This window comes from Rattus norvegicus, chromosome 4, assembly GCF_021556685.1.
Source record: "Rattus norvegicus strain SHRSP/BbbUtx chromosome 4, alternate assembly SHRSP_T2T, whole genome shotgun sequence".
Taxonomy (NCBI): Eukaryota; Metazoa; Chordata; class Mammalia; order Rodentia; family Muridae; genus Rattus; species Rattus norvegicus.
In genome coordinates, this window is record NC_141537.1 from 1,309,978 (window position 1) to 1,331,230 (window position 21,253).

Genomic DNA, 21,253 nt, shown 5'->3' on the forward strand with positions numbered 1-21,253 from the left:
GGCTCGTGACCCCATATGAACAACAATGCCAACCAACCAGAGCTTCCAGGGACTAAGCCACTACCCAAAGACTATACATGAATTGACCCTGGGCTCCCACCTCATAGGTAGCAATGAATAGCCTTGTAAGAGCACCAGTGGATGGGGAAGCCCTTGGTCCTGCCAAGACTGAATATCTAGTGAACGTGATTGTGGGGGGAGCGTGGTACTGTGAAGGAGGATGGGGTGGGGAAGCCCATATATAAGGGACAGGGAGGGGTTAGGGGTATTTGGACCCAGAACCCGGGAAGGGGAATAACAATCGAAATGTAAATGAGAAGTACTCATGTTAATAAAGATAAAAAAAGAAGAGCAGTATGTGTTATCATAAAGCTAGGTTCTTCTATTTAAAGATTCTACCACATAAAGAGGAAACATATGAGCTCTCTGCTCCCAGACCCCGTGAGAGAGAGAGACCCAACCGCCTGGTCAGGTGGGCACTCCTGAGGCTGCAGAGCGGAAGAGACCACCAACACTGCTCACCCCTGCCCACATCCCTGGCCCAAGAGGAAACTGTATAAGGCCTCTGGGCTCCCGTGGGGGAGGGCCCAGGAGCGGCAGGACCCCTGCCTGAGACACCACCGGACCCTGAGGGAAGCAGACCAGATAAACAGTTCTCTGCACCCAAATCCCGTGGGAGGGAGAGCTAAACCTTCAGAGAGGCAGACAAGCCTGGGAAAGCAGAAGAGACTGCTCTCTGCACACACATCTCGGACGCCAGAGGAAAAAGCCAAAGACCATCTGGAACCCTGGTGCACTGAAGCTCCCGGAAGGGGCGGCACAGGTCATCCTGGTTGCTGCTGCTGCAGAGAGCCTGTGGGCAGCACCCCACGAGCGAACTTGAGCCTCGGGACCACAGGTAAGACCAAATTTTCTGCTGCAAGAAAGCTGCCTGGTGAACTCAAGACACAGCCCCACAGGAGCAGCTGAAGACCTGTAGAGAGGAAAAACTACACGCCCGAAAGCAGAACACTCTGTCCCCATAACTGACTGAAAGAGAGGAAAACAGGTCTACAGCACTCCTGACACACAGGCTTATAGGACAGTCTAGCCACTGTCAGAAATAGCAGAACAAAGTAACACTAGAGATAATCTGATGGCGAGAGGCAAGCGCAGGAACCCAAGCAACAGAAACCAAGACTACATGGCACCATCGGAGCCCAATTCTCCCATCAAAACAAACATGGAATATCCAAACACACCAGAAAAGCAAGATCTAGTTTCAAAATCATTTTTGATCATGATGCTGGAGGACTTCAAGAAAGACGTGAAGAACTCCCTTAGAGAACAAGTAGAAGCCTACAGAGAGGAATCGCAAAAATGCCTGAAAGAATAACAGGAAAACATAAATAAACAAGTAGAAACCCATAGAGAGGAGACACAAAAATCCCTGAAAGAATTCCAGGAAAACACAATCAAACAGTTGAAGGAATTAAAAATGGAAATAGAAGCAATCAAGAAAGAACACATGGAAACAACCCTGGATATAGAAAACCAAAAGAAGAGACAAGGAGCTGTAGATACAAGCTTCACCAACAGAATACAAGAGATGGAAGAGAGAATCTCAGGAGCAGAAGATTCCATAGAAATCATTGACTCAACTGTCAAAGATAATGTAAAGCGGAAAAAGCTACTGGTCCAAAACATACAGGAAATCCAGGACTCAATGAGAAGATCAAACCTAAGGATAATAGGTATAGAAGAGAGTGAAGACTCCCAACTCAAAGGACCAGTAAATATCTTCAACAAAATCATAGAAGAAAACTTCCCTAACCTAAAAAAAGAGATACCCATAGACATACAAGAAGCCTACAGAACTCCAAACAGATTGGACCAGAAAAGAAACACCTCCCGTCACATAATTGTCAAAACACCAAACGCACAAAATAAAGAAAGAATATTAAAAGCAGTAAGGGAAAAAGGTCAAGTAACATATAAAGGGAGACCTATCAGAATCACACCAGACTTCTCGCCAGAAACTATGAAGGCCAGAAGATCCTGGACTGATGTCATACCGACCCTAAGAGAACACAAATGCCAGCCCAGGTTACTGTATCCAGCAAAACTCTCAATTAACATTGATGGAGAAACCAAGATATTCCATGACAAAACCAAATTTACACAATATCTTTCTACAAATCCAGCACTACAGAGGATAATAAATGGTAAAGCCCAACATAAGGAGGCAAGCTATACCCTAGAAGAAGCAAGAAACTAATCGTCTTGGCAACAAAACAAAGAGAATGAAAGCACACAAACATAACCTCACATCCAAATATGAATATAACGGGAAGCAATAATCACTATTCCTTAATATCTCTCAATATCAATGGCCTCAACTCCCTAATAAAAAGACATAGATTAACAAACTGGATACGCAACGAGGACCCTGCATTCTGCTGCCTACAGGAAACACACCTCAGAGACAAAGACAGACACTACCTCAGAGTGAAAGGCTGGAAAACAAATTTCCAAGCAAATGGTCAGAAGAAGCAAGCTGGAGTAGCCATTCTAATACCAAATAAAATCAATTTCCAACTAAAAGTCATCAAAAAAGATAAGGAAGGACACTTCATATTCATCAAAGGAAAAATCCACCAAGATGAACTCTCAATCCTAAATATCTATGCCCCAAATACAAGGGCACCTACATACGTAAAAGAAACCTTACTAAAGCTCAAAACACACATTGCACCTCACACAATAATAGTGGGAGATTTCAACACCCCACTCTCATCAATGGACAGATCATGGAAACAGAAATTAAACAGTGATGTCGACAGACTAAGAGAAGTCATGAGCCAAATGGACTTAACGGATATTTATAGAACATTCTATCCTAAAGCAAAAGGATATACCTTCTTCTCAGCTCCTCATGGTACTTTCTCCAAAATTGACCATATAATTGGTCAAAAAACGGGCCTCAACAGGTACAGAAAGATAGAAATAATCCCATGCGTGCTATCGGACCACCACGGCCTAAAAGTGGTCTTCAATAACAATAAGGGAAGAATGCCCACATATACGTGGAAATTGAACAATGCTCTACTCTATGATAACCTGGTCAAGGAAGAAATAAAGAAAGAAATTAAAAACTTTTTAGAATTTAATGAAAATGAAGGTACAACATACCCAAACTTATGGGACACAATGAAAGCTGTGCTGAGACGAAAACTCATAGCGCTGAGTGCCTGCAGAAAGAAACAGGAAAGAGCATATGTTAGCAGCTTGACAGCACACCTAAAAGCTCTAGAACAAAAAGAAGCAAGAAGGCAGGAGGAGGAGAGGAAGGCAGGAAATAATCAAACTCAGAGCTGAAATCAACCAAGTAGAAACAAAAAGGACCATAGAAAGAATCAACAGAACCAAAAGTTGGTTCTTTGAGAAAATCAACAAGATAGATAAACCCTTAGCCAGACTAACGAGAGGACACAGAGAGTGCGTCCAAATTAACACAATCAGAAATGAAAAGGGAGACATAACTACAGATTCAGAGGAAATTCAAAAAATCATCAGATCTTACTATAAAAACCTATATTCAACAAAACTTGAAAATCTTCAGGAAATGGACAATTTCCTAGACAGATACCAGGTATCGAAGTTAAATCAGGAACAGATAAACCAGTTAAACAACCCCATAACTCCTAATGAAATAGAAGCAGTCATTAAAGGTCTCCCAACCAAAAAGAGCCCAGGTCCAGACGGGTTTAGTGCAGAATTCTATCAAACCTTCATAGAAGACCTCATACCAATATTATCCAAACTATTCCACAAAATTGAAACGGATGGAGCCCTACCGAATTCCTTCTACGAAGCCACAATTACTCTTATACCTAAACCACACAAAGACCCAACAAAGAAAGAGAACTTCAGACCAATTTCCCTTATGAATATCGACGCAAAAATACTCAATAAAATTCTGGCAAACCTCTGAGTTGAGAATAGGACCCCCGTTGAAGGAATCAGAGAAAGAACTGGAAGAGCTTGAAGGGGCTCGAGACCCCATATGTACAACAATGCCAAGCAATCAGAGCTTCCAGGGACTAAGCCACTACCTAAATACTATACATGGACTGACCCTGGACTCTGACCCCATAGGTAGCAATGAATATCCTAGTAAGAGCACCAGTGGAAGGGGAAGCCCTGGGTCCTGCTAAGACTGAACCCCCAGTGAACTAGAGGGGGGAGGGCGGCAATGGGGGGAGGGTTGGGAGGGGAACACCCATAAGGAAGGGGAGGGGGGAGGGGGATGTTTGTCCGGAAACCGGGAAAGGGAATAACACTCGAAATGTATATAAGAAATACTCAAGTTAATAAAAAAAAATCATACAAAAAAAAGAAATACTCAAGTTAATAAAAAAATAAAAAATAAAAAAAATAAAATTAAAATAAAAAGGCTTAAAATCTGTTATATCCTGGCTAGCTCATGTATTATCTGATAACTAGGTAATTAAATATGTATTCTCAAAGTTAAATAGTCTGAGTGGGTTATAAGATTACACTAAGTTTTCAACCCCGCCAGTAATCTGAGAATGGGCCATATATCTGTAAATATAGGAAGCCTAGCATGGCTTCTAGAACTGAGACGGGTTATAGAGACAATTTTCTATTTGCACAGTTCCCTGTGAGCAACACGTGAGAGCAAGTCTTCAGACTTCTGGCCTAGGATCATCAGACAGACTTTTGAAACACTGAATTTTGAACGGCTAATCATTCTGGCTTGGCGGAAATTTTCAGCCAACTTATTCTGCAATGTTTCCTTTTCTGGACAGTAATTAGTCTGTAGAAGAATTGGAGCAATTTTTGCATAGTGCCTGTCTGCCACAATAAATCACCTCACATGGAGGTGGAGATTTTCAGTTTCTTCTTTGAATATACCAAAGGGGAGCTGGTGAGAGTGGACATGTCTCAATAAAAGTTAAAGAACATTAAATGTCATATTTTGTGGACTTCTGGTGTTTTTTAGAAAGCATCTAACTATATAAGTAATCTGGACTGCTGTCCATTAATTATCTTACTAAATTATCTTGAAAGCATTCTAGCAATAAACTTAGAGACATGAATTTGCTATTTGGCCTTAAACTCACGTGCTCAATCATCTCAGCTTCATTTTTTAATAGCAGAAAAGGACTGGGTATAAGCCATCTATGCTGAAATGTGTTGTATAGGCACAATACATGTACATCAGAGTAACAATATTAATTTTAAATAGTGAGAAATTTACATTAAAGAAAATCTTAAAAATCAAAATTTGTATCAAATAAATTTTGTGACAATGTAAAAGATCATAATTTTAGTTTAGTAATAAATATAAAAATAATTATGTACAGCTTGAAGAAACCATTGAAGAGTTTTTGCCCCAATTCCCTGGACTTTGGGGGACTAAAAGTAGTTATTCTAAGGTTGTTTTTCTGAGGAATTTAGAAATGTATATAATTTAACAGGGAGGAATTGGCTCAAACTGATTATACATAATCTCAGTCGGTGGAAAATCTTGTATTTATCACTAAGCTAAAGATATAATCTTTTACATTTGAAAGTATATTATAATACATTACATTCTCTCCCAAGATCTTTTATGATAATCTCCTAAACAGTGAAGAAAATTTATACATCTTTTAAACTCATCTATTATTTCTAGCTTTATGTTTATAAGCTGTTTAGAATTTGTCTATAGAGATATTCTATCTTCTGTTAATTAAGTAAACATTTGTCCTTTCATATTTTTCTTTATTTTTATATAAAGAAATATACTTGTATGCACTCTACATTCTATTTACCAAATCTCACCAGATTTCCTATAATACATCTCCTGACACCATGTCTTCATCTGTTTACCTTTTAGATCTCATCAAAGAATCAGAATCTAGTGTCACTCATGAAGGGAATCTATTGAAGCACAAGCAAATTACCAAGGCAATACCCCCCCCCCAAAATGAATGATTCTTCATTCACCGGTAGCCATCAAATGCCAAAAGCCCCTCAATATGGCATTGACAAGGCTTGGTCACCCCATCTAAGCCCTGACTCTAGCTGGCTTGATCATGTGAAAGTATTGTGTTAACACAGGTGCTGTGGGTTCATGAGTGTGATAACCATGAGCTGTCCAGAGGACAGCTTTTCAGTCTCTGTACCGAACAGCTATCACAATTTTCTTGATACAATAGAGATCAATTCAATGTTCATTGCAAGAAGGCAGGAACATACTCATCTAATTATGATGGAGATGTTATTAAAAATTTTAGTTTCTAAATGCCTTTTATTTATGTAAAATTCCAGAAATTTTTATTTCTGTTTATGGTCTGAAACATCTTCCTTTCATTCATTACAAACACAATGATAGTTCTATCTTTTGAAATGACATTATAATATAATGTATATGTATCAAACTTTTCTAAATTTGTGTGCATGTGTATCCCATTTTTAAGAGTATTAAGTTTTTCCTTAATGTTTTCTAGCTGTATTAATACGATCATAAGATTTTCTTTTTAAGTAAAATAACTTATGCATTATTTTACTAACATAAGTCTTTTTTTCATACCAATTTCCTTTATTAATATTGATGCAAAAATACTCAATAAAAATCTCAAAAATGAAATCCAAGTATACATCAAAATGATCATCCAACATGATCAAGTAGGCTTAATTCTGGGGATGCAGAAGTGGTTCAATATACAGAAATTCGTCAATGTAGTCTACTATATAAATCTAATCAAAGGAAAAGAACCTACATAATCATCTCATTAGATGCTCAGTAAGCTTTTGACAAAATTCAACATCTTTTAATGGTAAAAGTCTTGGAAAGATCAGCAATTCAAGGCCCATATCTAAACAGAGTAAAAGCAATATACAGCAAACCAGTAGCCAACATCAAACTAAATGGAAAAAATTTGAAACAGTTCCACTAAAATCTGGGCCAAAGTAAGGCTGCCCATTCTCTCTCTGCCTATTCAATATAGTACTTGAAGTCCTAACAAGAGCAATTAAAAAACAAAGGATGTCAAAGGGAAAAATATTGGAAAGAATGTAGTCAAAATATCACTAATTCCAGATGTTAATATAGTATAGTTAAGTGACCACCAAAATTCCATCAGAGAACACCTTTACTTGGTAAACAACCACAGCATAGTGGCTGGACATAAAATTTACTCAAACAAATCAATAGCCTTGCCCTACTCAAAGGATAAATAAGCTGATAAAGAAATTAGGGAAATGACACCATTCACAAGTGTCACAAACAATATAATACCATAAGTCTTAATTTTATATCTCAAATATTATTTTCTATTGCATACATAGATGATTTTTAGTTGTTAACATTTGGTTGATCCATTAGTTGCTTTTTTATTAAATTGTAAATTTATACTTTTGTGTTGGAACTAACTTTTGTAAAGTTTGCATACATAATTTTCATATTTATTCAGTTGATATCACGTAATTCATACAATTCTTTCTCTTCAAATAACTACAACATAGATTTTGATTAGTTTAATGAACAAAGACTATTAAATGCACCTGTTGAAATTATTGATTTGAATAACTATAGAGAATAATTTGATATTAAATACTGGATAGGAGTGTGGGACTGCATTTTAATAATCTGAATTATGCTGTTTCAAGGTTTTGTTAAATGACTTTTTTTATAGATATGTACAGTATTAACATGACTTATATTCAAATCATTGTTCTTTGTCCTTCATTTTCTTTTTGACTTTTTAGAGTTTTTCATATTTAAAAGCGGTTTTAAATATTTGCTTCATGCATCTGTACATGTGTGCACAAATGAGTACAGGTACTTGCAAAATGTAGGAGAGGGTACATAATTTCCAGAGCTCGATTGAGAAGTACTAATGACCCACCAAGTATAGATACTGGACACTGAACTTAGGTTCTCTACTAGAGATCAAGGAAAACCCATGAGCCTTTTCTATAGGTCTTGATTTTAGTTTTTGTTAAGGTTTTAGTTCTGTGTGCCTTTCTTATTCACGAAAACAACTTTGTCGAATTTGATACAAATAATTTTGTGTAAATATTCATCTTTAATTAATTGGAATTCAAAAATTTGGACTGTATTTCCTATTGATTTTATTAAGATGATATCATACTGATATATACTATCAGAAAATCCTGCATGAAGTCACCATGACTGAAAATAGGAATAGAGAAGGCTCAAAAAATTGTACTTCATTAAAGGTTGATATGTCCACGATTCCTCTCATTAAAGTAAGCTCATATGTGGGAAAAGATACTTCAAATCAATCAGTTGAGGATTTGCGTTATTCTTATACTATCAATTCAGCTCATTTACATTCTACCACTGTGAGCAGTTCCCTCCCCAAGTGACTGCCATGTGGTTATTATCATTGTCTTTTTGAATTTTGCTGTACATATGGCTTGTTTGAAAAATTTGAAACTTAATGAGGCTTGAATGGACTAAGAGACAATCACCAGTGTTTACTTTGCTCAGTCCTTTTTGTTTTTCCCTTTGCAACACCTCGAATTGCCTTTTTTTCAGTATGCATCCACATTTCAAAATTTAGTGGTCCTGAACAGAGTGGGGAGCTTGTCAATGAGCCAGGAGCCAGGCCCACCTATCTGCAAATGATATGTGAACCTAGTGACACAGAGCTCCTCTGGGTCACCAGGGTCTGAGGAGCAACACTGAAACCCAAGTTAGCAGAGTCAGGGCCTCGTGCTCCAGCTGTCAGACTCCACTCCATACCCGATGGGTGGGCAGGGTGACTGAGAGCCCTGTTCAGACCTCTTCAACGTGTAAAAACAAAGCAATTATGGGAAAAGGAACCAACTCAGAACCTGTGCACCGAGGACTCTCCACATGGCCTTTCTCTAGGCATATATCCAAGGACCCTGAGCAGTGGCCCGTCTGAGTCTCCCTGTGACTGCTCTGTTCACCTCTAGACCTGAGCTCAAAGGTCAAGAGCTGATGGTGGTGGCACGGCCGCAGACCCAGCGCTCCCTTCCCAGGCTGGTGGCAGGTGAACAAGTGTGGTCCAGAGCTAAGGGAGGGAGGCCAGGCTTTTTCAATCTCATCTGATGGCTTCTGGCCACAGCAAGTGTTGGGTGGTGATGGGCAACAAGGGAATTGAGGAGGGGAAAGCAGCACCCCTTGATAAAGGTGGGGAGACTGGAAGCTCTGAATTCCTCAACCTCGGCCAATTTCAGGGGAGGGGAGGTTACAATCTAAGCTTTGACCATGGGTGGGAGTGGAGGAGTGGGGACCATGGCTTGGATGGGGCAATCACTTAAGACTTAAGAAAGCATGGGTACAGCCAGAGCACCCCAAGCCTAGTGGTGGTCAGTCCCACGGCTGCTACCTGAAACCTCCCCATCTATTCGATGGGCCACCACACAGCTGTGGCAGAGGGCAGGGCGGGCAAAGGCATACCCAGGCCAAATGCCAGCAGCAGGTGATTGTGTGAGACGTGTCTGTCCACAGTTGCCTTAGCTGTGCCCACCGCTCCCAAAGGAAACCGATTTCAACACACCTCATTGATCCCATAAGTTCAACCAGGCAGACAGCGGTTATACTCGACAGATGATGTTACATAGCACAACTTAGGTATTTCAAATGGACAAGAAGTTATCAGAGCAATGTCTCAGGATGAAGTCTAAGTGGGGCTTCCTCTTCAGTACTTCGAGGTCTACAGATGGATCTAGAAAATTCACTACTGTGGAAAATGAAGACTTGGGTTGGATGGGGAAGGGAGGCCGGGGCCTTGGTGACTAATGGCTGTAACTCTGTCCTTTTGGTGGCTGTGGCAGCTTCATGTTCTCTTTTGACATCATCAAGCGCCTCAGTTCCTGCAGGATGACTTTGATGCTTTGGGAATTCTGTCACTGCCAGCACTGCCATGGCTCGTGGATCCACCACTCCATTGGAACTGCTTGCGCCGTTCATATTGACTCTTGTTACAAATCTCACAGACTGGGATGCTTCTGGATACTAGAGTGGCCCACACTCTATCTTAAGGCTGTATATTCGGTTTTCATAAATTGTTCGTAGAGGCCCAATTATCATGCCTGTCCATCTTGTGAGAGTCATGTCCTCATTGTCCTCCAGACCCTAGCTAACTGTGCTGTCGCCCACTCCTTTCTGGCCTTCTTCCAGCTCTTCCAACAGTCGGAAATCTCGAAGGAATTTTACTCCCGAGCCTGTGGTGGCTGCCATCTTGCGTCGCTATCGCTCGAAGTCAGTTCTTCCTTTCTTCCTCTACCCCTAGGTCCCTAGCTCCTCTCTCTCTCTCTCTCTCTCTCTCTCTCTCTCTCTCTCTCTCTCTCTCTCTCTCTCTCTCTCTCTCTTTTCCACAGGGTCTCATAAACCCCAGACTTGCCTGAAGCTCACTATATATCCAGTGATGACTTTGAATGTCTGATATTCACCAATAAATTATAGATACGAACAACCATGCCTGATCTTGTACACTTTTCGAACTCATCCAAGGGTGTCTTCCATACTGGCATGTAGCCGGTCAAATGAGCAACTTACCAAATCTCTTCCTGTTTCTTCCTTGTTCCCTCCCTCCCTTCCTTCCTTCCTTCCTTCCTTCCTTCCTTCCTTCCTTCCTTCCAAGCTTTCTTCCTTCCCTTCTTTTATTTTCCTTCTGTTCTTTCTGTTCATGCATTTTGTTTTCATTTTGATTTTGATGTTAAAAGCTATTACTGAAGTTTTCACCTCTTGAAACCAGAAGGCATGAGCTGTAGAGCATTTAGACTTTCATATGTAGAAATCATTGTGTACCTATAGCAAAAACTATATACATTAAAGGTGACAGAAGCATTATTGTCTCAAAGTACTGGCTCTGTTCTTCAATTATTGTTAGAAACTTTTATTATTATTAATAGTCCACATAATCTAATATGTATACTATGAACATCTGCATTTTGAAAATGACAAAGGGGTATAAATTACATTTTCAATGCAGTAACACAGAAACAAGCATTTTTCTAATATTCTCATTCTAGAGTTAATATTTTATTTATCATGCAAATGTATTTTAGAGAAATTCATTAAGGATTCTCCTCTTGCTTAATTGTAGGTGACATTATCAAAACTTGTGTAGAAAAAAGGAATTCCAATGTGATTGTACTTAATATCTTAAAGTTGAAATTGGTACAAAAAACAACACTAGGATGAATTTTTTTTATAACTTTTGATTTCATTGAATAGGCATGAGATTAGACATGGCTTGTGTCATTCTTAGAAGTTCTTACAAAAAAGTAACGGGAGAATTCTTTTGGAGCTTCCATAATTCGTGTCATTATTTGAAGAAGATGCTTATCAGTTTTGTCTGAGGTTACTGTCTAGGTGAGGTGTTCCCAGGATGTTTTCATCTTATTACAAGAAGTCACAGAGGGCAAGGTGACAAAGAAACTTTATTCAAAAGCAAAGTGAGAAACACTGGTATTCAGTGTAGCTTTAATTTGTGGACCTCTCGAGAAGGAGGAATTGTTTACTCAGAGTTCAGAGTGGATATTTCTGTTTGGGTTGACTGTTTTTGATTAGGCAAGCCTTAATTAACTGTGAACATCAGTTTCCATGATAAATTTGATTTAATCAAATGCATATTCATGATCACTAGGTATATGACATTAAACAGGATGTTTCCCTTGAAAGTTGTTCCAGAGGATTCAATACGACTTACTGAGTATTACTGTCTCAGGCCAGTTGAAACAGATTTCTCCCTCCGGTATGTGGATATGCTCTTGAATACTTTTGAATGGAAGTTGATCATGAAAGAGAAGTTTATAAACAATGTTATGTGCAGGGAGTCTTAGTCCATTGTTTGATATGTATACAGCTTCATGCAGGTGAGATGAGGTGAGGTATATTTGTTAGGTATATTTCTGGAAGGTAGATTTTTATGCAGCCTAAGTCAAGTGAAGTCCCAGGTTGAAGTGCTTTTCCCATACCTATATGCCTCATTCAAGGAATTTTAGTGCTTTTGCTTGTATCGTTACTTAGGCTACAGTACAGCTCACTGTTTCTTTGATGTTTGCTCAGACTCAGCTCAGTCAGTGACTGCATCTCAGTAGCTGCTGGACTTATTTGGCTCTTGTTCTTTGTCTTCCAATTTAATGGTAACTTCTTCAAGGATCAAACAATTTGGTCATTCTATGAATATTAATACAACTAGTCATAAGCCCTTATCAAATGATATCCAAGTCTCCTATGCTGACATAAGATGGAATTCCCACTCCAGAGGCTTGCTGAGCTTCAATATGAGCTTCTAACTTCATGATGAGTAAATAACTTTCATCAATTGCTTATAAGAAATTCATTTAAATTTTGACAATTATGTTGGGCCAGCAAGAGGGAAAAAGGACTTGCAGAACAAGCTTAACACCCTCATTTTAAACATAGGAATCCATAGATAATGACCCATTACAGAAATTGGCCATCTGGCCTATAAACATGCTGTGGAATCAGAAGACCTACTTGAATACACACAATTGCAGCACACACACACGCACACACACACACACACACACACGCACACACACACACACACGCACACACATACACACACACCCCAAAAATTAATAAACTAATGTTTTTTAAATTTTCTAATATTAATATGTCATGCCCTTTCTTTATTCTGACAACTGATTTATTTTACATATGTGGATTCATGGTTCACAAAATAGTATTCATGATCAATGGCAATTATAAAGGTCAAGTGGACATTTTCATAAGTTCAAGGTTATAAACTTTTAATTTAATATTCCTCAGTACATGACCACCAAGAATTAGTGTGTGTGATATGGTGTGCATGCGTGTGTGTGTGTGTGTGTGTGTGTTGTGTGCGTGTGTCTGTCTTTCTGTCTGTCTATGTCTTCATGCCTATGTGTTCAAGCAGAAGACAGAGAAAGTAAATAGTTTCCTCTTTTATAACTTTCTACACAGTTTTCTCAATTCAAAGCCTTTCACTTATACTGATGCTATCTTGCTGTGCACAAGCTCCAGAAATTCTTTCCCTGTCATCATAGCACTGGGGTTATAGCTGTATACAACCATGATTGTTTTAAAGTGCAGGCACAGAAATTTGAATTCTCTTCTTGCAGCAAATTCTTTCCCACAGTAGGTTATCTCTTATCATCACTTCTGAATAATTTTGAAGACTGCTGTTTTCACTCTCTGTAAATTTGGTAAATTGTATATACAGTCAGGATTTGGAATTTCTATGATCTGATAATAAAACCTACCCCATGTCGACTAAGAGCTTTTAGAATGTTGCCATTGCTATTTACTTTTTATAATTTCAAATGTCTCCTCCTAAACAGAAATCAATGTGTTTTGATAATCATAATTTAGAATGTTTCCAACTGATTTAAAATGTTACTTCAAATTGTTAATTCATTTCTTTTTTTGTATCATGACATGATTTGGGCTTCTGGAAATAGTAAGTTCAAGCAGAAATAAAAGTTTAAACATACTGTATCTACACAGCTAAGGCTTAAGCAGCCAACAAGCATTTCTCTAACTGACATGTTTACAAAGGTGTCCTGTGTAAAAATAAACTAAAAAGTCAGAAATTTTGCTAGCTCAACACTCTGGGTACATGTAGTTGAAATGACTGATCTTCTCTGTCAGACTGAGGATTTCCTCCCGATGCACTGCAGTGTCAGCAATCAATGTTGTCTCTTTTCTCTTGATCCATCTGACTAACTCCAGATACCTGATCTGACTGAAGCAGTGATTTGAAATATTGCTGCATTCACTGGCCATTTTAGTATAGAAAGAACTGGAAATGATATCTAAAAGGAGAAGACTCAAACTGAGCAAAGCATACTCTAGCTAATGCTGCAAGGTAACATGGTGATCAACATAGTTGGTTTCTGACAGACCTGTGTTTCATCTGTGGATGTCTAAAAGATATAACACTGTGAAAATCTGCATATTCTTAGAGATGTAACATTCCTCCTCTGTTCACTGTGAGGATAAAATTAAATTGATCATGCAATAGTCATAGTGGTAACTATGTCAAACTAATAACCATACATGATAGCAATTGTTATTTGGACTCTCTTCTTGATGCTGTTCTTTCACAGCAAGTCTGTTATCAATTAGTATTCAAAATATAACAGAAAAGAATGCCTCTACTGAAAACAGTTGCTTATCTAAAACCTAATAGAATACATATTCTATGAAACTCCACATGACTTTTCCTCTTCTTCTTCTTCCTCTTGTTCTTCTTCCTCTTCCTCTTTTTCTTCTTCTTCTTCTTCTTCTTCTTCTTCTTCTTCTTCTTCTTCTTCTTCTTCTTCTTCTTCTTCTTCTTCTTCTTCATTTTCTTCTCCTCCTCCTTTTTCTTCATTCTTCCTCTTCCTCCGCCTCCCTCTTCCCCTCCTCTTCTTGCTCTCTCTCTCTGTCTCTCTCTCTCTCTGTCTCTCTCTCTCTCTCTCTCTCTCTCTCTCTCTCTCTCTCTCTCTCTCACACACACACACACACACACACACACACACACACTTGCCCTTTCTTAGAAGATCTAGGGTAAGGCAAGCCTCAAACTCCTTATGTATGATAAAATCTTATCCTGAGTCCTGGGATGAACAGCTCAAGTCATTATATCTGGTTAAGTTATAGAAGAATGTATATCAGTGCATTGTACATGCTAGGGATACATTGGTCTAAACTTTATCTCCAGACGCCATCCACTTCCTAAAGCACAACATTTTCTAGCTTTAAATTGTTGAGGCAGCATCTCATGAACATTATGTTGGTTTTAATTTTACTGTGTAATTGAAAATGACCTTGAATTTCTGTTCTTTGCCGCCCTACTTCTCGAATGCTGGAAGTACAGCTGTGTGCTGCCACACTGAGTTTTTTCTTTCTTCCTTGCCAGAAAAATAATAATGAACAATTCATCTAATGTACAAGACATGTGGAGGAGGAGCTGTGACTCAAGATATTTGAGACACACACACACACACACACACACACACACACACACACACACACACATATTTATATCACAGCTCTGTCTATTTGTTCAGTTTTCACAGGTAAAGACACTGTGTGTCATGTACAAAATCCCCATGCAAATTAATTTTAGCTAACAAACCAGTCAAGCATTTAGCTCCTTCCCTTTCTAATTAGTTTGGCATGCTAATCACTATACCACACCTCCTTGACAACTGTTTTGTCTTGCAAATTCACAGATGCACACTCAGTGTAATGGCAGTTGACCAGGAGAGATTTTGCTAAAGTGTGTGTTGTTTTGTTATATCCAGGTTCCTTTAATTAAAATTTCAGACCTATGATATATCCTTGTGGAAAACTGCACTTTGTATACACTGAAAATACTATCTTTTAGAAATATTAAGGGTTGATGCTGAAAAGATGGTTTAGTCAACAAAGGGCTTACCACACTACATCAAGACCTGAGTTTGAGCACCAGAAACCATGTGCTGCAGCTTGATTTCTATTACTAGGATAAAACATCATAACCAAATACAACTTAATACAGAAACACTTTCTCTTAAGATTAGATCATCATAAGGGAAAGTGAAGGCAGAAACTTGAAGATAGAAACCAAAGCTGCCACGAAGAAACACTGCTTAATTGTTTGTTATCCATGGCATTCTCAGCCTGCTATCTTCTACAACCCAAAACAAACTGCCAAGGTGAGGCCCCACAATATTCCTAACTCCAATACTCATTCTTTACAAGGAAAAGGCCCAGGAACTAGTCTTTTGGGAACATTTTTGTCAGAAGCCATAGTAGGAGGTATGCTTCAGATTATAATCTGCAACAGTTTTTCTTTATAGGCTAAGCCCAAGAGAATTCATTTTAGGAAAGATTCCTCATATTAATATATGTTTCTTGTTATTATTAAACATATATAGCAATCATTAGGTACTAGCCCACCGGGGCTGGGGATTTAGCTCAGTGGTAGAGCGCTTGCCTAGGAAGCACAAGGCCCTGGGTTTGGTCCCCAGCTCCGGGGTGAAAAAAAAAGATAGGCCTACAGGTACTAGCCCACCCCTTTTGAGCAGATAGCTGCAGATCTATGAAGATGTACTCTCTTGCGGTGATGCTATATAGACAAATAGATGACTTCTTAATTCTTAAGGATGATCCTAGAAGAATTACTGAAATATCAGTGATTATTAAGCTCTCTTAATAGTAGTACTGCTAGTAGATCCCTTTCTGATAGTCAAAACTGCAATGAGAATTCTGTCAGTCTCCCATGTGTCACCAAGTAATTGATTCTTAGACAGTAACCATACTTTCTATTACTCAGAACACATTCCAAGAGATTGTGAAAACAATTAACTAAGGTCACGTAAAGGGAACTAACAATTTATTATAGGTAAAAGAAGATAAAATATTGTCTGGGTTAATCTATACAAAACTTCACTAATAGCTTAGTTATGGTTTTCAACTCTCTATGAACCTGTGAAGATGTGACAGGTGGTTGGATGTTTAACTAGATAATTACTCCTAATGGCTATGCATGTAAACACTCTCAGTTGTAAACTTCTATGTCATTTATGATTTGCTTTTATGTGTGAACGTGTGATGAACTTTTTAACATGTGATCATGTATTCTGAAAGTTGTATAAGTACTGAGGACAAAAAGATGCGAAAGAGAATTTTTCCCTTTTCCCATTCAGGATCTTTCTGCTTTTCCCCTTAGATAGCTTTCATAAGAAATGTTTTACAACTTAGTAATAAATATTATAATCACTTCTCAAAGTACCCCCCTTTTCCTGTAACTTCTGACTAGCTGGTGGAAAGTTTGGTCTGTGCAGTTCCTGCTGAGATAGCACAAAGTCTACTTACTTAATCCTTTGCTGTTTTAGGAAGAGGTGTTAAGTGCCAGAAACTTGCAGTTTCTAGGCAGTTCAGCTACAGTAGCAAGGTAATTTAGTCTCAGATAAGTAAATTTTTTTATTATTACACAGCAACCCTAAATATGTCATAAGACAAAGTCTTATCCCTGTATCTTGTAAGGAAAAGTCATATCCTCTCCCGATGCTCTTTCCTTTCTCTACCTTATGAAAAACTGACAAGAAAGAAGACCCTGCCAAAGTTGGCACTGGGCACATTTTCTTTTCAGTTGAAGATTCCTCTTCCCAGATGACCCTAGTTTGTTTCAAGTTGACAAAAGAAAGTAGTCAAGCAGTATGCAATGTAAAACGGAGGACAACTAAAAAATTTCTAATTCTACCAGTGAGAAAATAAGGAAGTTAAGCAGAAATAGCTCTTGTGTGCTAGGAATAGTCAGTTTAACCAATTTTCAAGATACAGCTTCTGTTATGAAAACTTATCTCAAGAAGGAGATATTTAAAGGAGACAAAGAGGAACCTTAATAAGAGGATTAAAGGGGGACAGGGATGAGGTGGTAGGCTATTATAGGTACTACTGTGACAGACAAGTAACTATAAACACCCCTTGAATATACATTTGGGACACTACCACTGTAGAACTTTCCTAAGCTACACACACACACACACACACACAGACACACACACACACCCACAGACACACACACACACACACACACACACACACATTATATGAAAGGAAGATAGATGGAGTCATCAAAGATGAAGTTCTAAATAAATATCATATGTCACCATGTAAAACGTTCGGCCACGAATGCCTTGCATATTGTTAAATCATTGATGAAAGATGATACCATAGATCACCCCTCCCATCACAGGGCATTTTTCTGGGTATTATTTACTCTCTATAACATGATAATAAATGTATAGTGCTGAGGATAACATACAATGTCAAACATGGAGAAGTAGAGCCAGAGCCCAGATAAATGTTTCATTCCTATTGACTAGTGTTTATGATGCTGGAAGGGAAAAAATATTTAGATATAAGTCTTATAATCTATAACAGTCAGTTGGTTAAAAAATGTACTCACTTAAGAGTGGTATAAATGTGTGAATAAACAACCTCTTTTCTTTTACATTGCATTTGAGCCCCACTCTGTGAGACAGAATTCATATCTGACACTGATAAAGTAGCCATAAACCTGAGAATATATATATATGTATATGTATATACGTACATATATATGTATATATATATGAGTTTGTTTGTGTGTTTGTGTGTGTGTATTTTCACATACATTAAGAGAAAAGCAATAATTTTATTATTCTAAAGGAACATAACAATAAAGTGAATGGCTCCTGCTAATGTACTGTTGTTATAGGTGTAGATCAGTGCCATGTTCAGCCTTCGTAAGAGAAGCTTTCTTTCAGTTGAAGGGAACTAATATAGAGTTCAGATAGTGATGGAATTTTGAGCTCTCTATCATAAGTGAGATTTTTTTATCATACCCCTTACCTAAAATGTCAGGCATCTATATGGAAGAGGAGGCAGAAAGAATGAAAGAGCCAGAGGTAGGTGATGACTTCAAAGAAACCGTATTTTCAAAACGTAATCGTACAGATACACATATGAAGTCATAGGAACTCTGACAGTCTGCACAAGTTCTGAGCAAGCTCAAACCAGATTAAAAAGCTAGTACTGAGAAGGAAACATATATACAAAGTCTCATCCCCAGGCAAGAAGCTGTTGGTGATTGAAACTTGCTGACAAAGTGAAAACCAATTTTCTCCAAAGGAGTATCCAACTTCACTCACTAGAAAGGAAAAAAAAAACATACCCTGGAATGTTGGGCAGCACATTGTTGACTCTATAATTCTTTTTTTTTTTCATATTTTTTTTTATTATCTTGAGTATTTCTTATATACATTTCAAGTGTTATTCCCTTTCCCGGTTTCCGGACAGACATCACCCTCCCCCCTCCCCTTCCTTGTGGGTGTTCCCCTCCCAAACCTCCCCCCATTGCCACCCTCCCCACATAGTCTAGTTCACTGGGGGTTCAGTCTTAGCAGGACCCAGGGCTTCCCCTTCCACTGGTGCTCTTACTAGGATATTCATTGCTACCTATGGGGACAGAGTCCAGGGTCAGTCCATGTATAGTCTTTAGGTAGTGGCTTAGTCCCTGGAAGCTCTGGTTGCTTGACATTGTTGTACTTTTGGGGTCTCGAGCACCTTCAAGCTCTTCCAGTTCTTTCTCTGATTCCTTCAACGGGGGACCTATTCTCAGTTCAGTGGTTTGCTGCTGGCATTCGCCTCTATATTTGCTGTATTCTGGCTGTGTCTCTCAGGAGCGATCTACATCCGGCTCCTGTCGGTCTGCACTTCTTTGCTTCATCCATCTTGTCTAATTGGGTGGCTGTATATGTATGGGCCACCTGTGGGGCAGGCTCTGAATGGGTGTTCCTTCAGTCTCTGTTTTAATCTTTGCCTCTCCCTTCCCTGCCAAGGGTATTCTTTTTCCTCATTTAAAGAAGGAGTGAAGCATTCACATTTTGATCATCCGTCTTGAGTTTCGTTTGTTCTAGGGATCTAGGGTAATTCAAGCATTTGGGCTAATAGCCACTTATCAATGAGTGCATACCATGTATGTCTTTCTGTGAGTGGGTTAGCTCACTCAGGATGATATTTTCCAGTTCCAACCATTTGCCTACGAATTTCATAAACTCGTTGTTTTTGATAGCTGAGTAATATTCCATTGTGTAGATGTACCACATTTTCTGTATCCATTCCTATGTTGAAGGGGATCTGGGTTCTTTCCAGTTTCTGGCTATTATAAATAAGGCTGCGATGAACATAGTGGAGCACGTGTCTCTTTTGTATGTTGAGGCATCTTTTGGGTATATGCCCAAGAGAGGTATAGCTGGATCCTCAGGCAGTTCAATGTCCAATTTTCTGAGGAACCTCCAGACTGATTTCCAGAATGGTTTTACCAGTCTGCAATCCCACCAACAATGGAGGAGTGTTCCTCTTTCTCCACATCCTCGCCAGCATCTGCTGTCACCTGAGTTTTTGATCTTAGCCATTCTCACTGGTGTGAGGTGGAATCTCAGGGTTGTTTTGATATGCATTTCCCTTATGACTAAAGATGTTGAACATTTCTTTAGGTGTTTCTCAGCCATTCGGCATTCCTCAGCTGTGAATTCTTTGTTTAGCTCTGAACCCCATTTTTTAATAGGGTTATTTGTTTCCCTGCGGTCTAACTTCTTGAGTTCTTTGTATATTTTGGATATAAGGCCTCTATCTGTTATAGGATTGGTAAAGATCTTTTCCCAATCTGTTGGTTGCCGTTTTGTCCTAACCACAGTGTCCTTTGCCTTACAGAAGCTTTGCAGTTTTATGAGATCCCATTTGTCGATTCTTGATCTTAGAGCATAAGCCATTGGTGTTTTGTTCAGGAAATTTTTTCCAGACTCTATAATTCTTTGTGTGTCTCTGTGTATACCTTGTCTTATTTTTTTTGTTTGGGTATTATTTTGTCTTATTACTTTTGTGTTTATTTTTAGTTGATTTTTGGGTAGGCTTTATATTCTTAAGAAAGGGAAAGATAGAGTTCTAGAAAAAGCATAAACACGGATTTGTAGATAGGTTTGGAGTATTTGTGTAGATTTCAATGAGAAGAAATATATAACCAAAATGTATTTTCTATAATTTTATTTTTTAATTAAAGAATAAAACTTTAAATAGATAAATAATAAATAAGGTAGGAAAGAAATAAAGAAGACTTTGGATGGCAACCTCTTGTTTCTACAGTCACCTATATCAAAAGGAATGCACACTAAGTAAACACTAAATTTCTACAAATAACAGTGGATAATAAAAACACTACACTCACAAAAATAGAAAAAATTAGGGTTTATCAAGTAACATGGAGAAAGTATCATTGTATTGCAATAAAAATTTACTTAAAAATATGATTGTTTAATCTTGTATGTTTTAGAAAAGTTGGAAGACATAAAAGGTTAGACCCCCAGGCCTTTTTTGGTTTTAGAAAAGAGTTTAATTTAAGAAATATGTCTATCTGCAGCATGGTCTTTACACTGGAAGCACAAATTCTTATTTTATTCTTTTCATGGCTATTTATACTCATCACGGTCATTAATTTTGTTGTCAACTTGACAGGATCTAAAATCACCTAGGAGACAAACTTCAGGAATATCTGTAATGTGGGTTCTGAATTTAATTGATTAATGGGGAAAGACTCCACCTATGTATAGGCAACATCAGCATTCACCTCTTTCTATTTGCTGACAATAGAGGGTGGGTTACTAGCTGTGTATTATTACTTCTCCTGTGCATTGTATCATGAACTTTAATCTCAAATAGACCATTTCTTTGTTAAGTAGT

The 21,253-nt window shown here is 38.3% G+C and overlaps 2 pseudogenes; one reads left to right on the top strand and one right to left on the bottom strand.

The window, feature by feature from the left end:
• Positions 1 to 21,253, top strand: part of LOC148006206 (polyubiquitin-C-like) — a 1,402,189-nt pseudogene that overhangs the window by 1,233,222 nt on the left and 147,714 nt on the right.
• On the bottom strand, positions 9,784 to 10,250 carry LOC134486530 (ubiquitin-conjugating enzyme E2 variant 1-like; annotated as a pseudogene).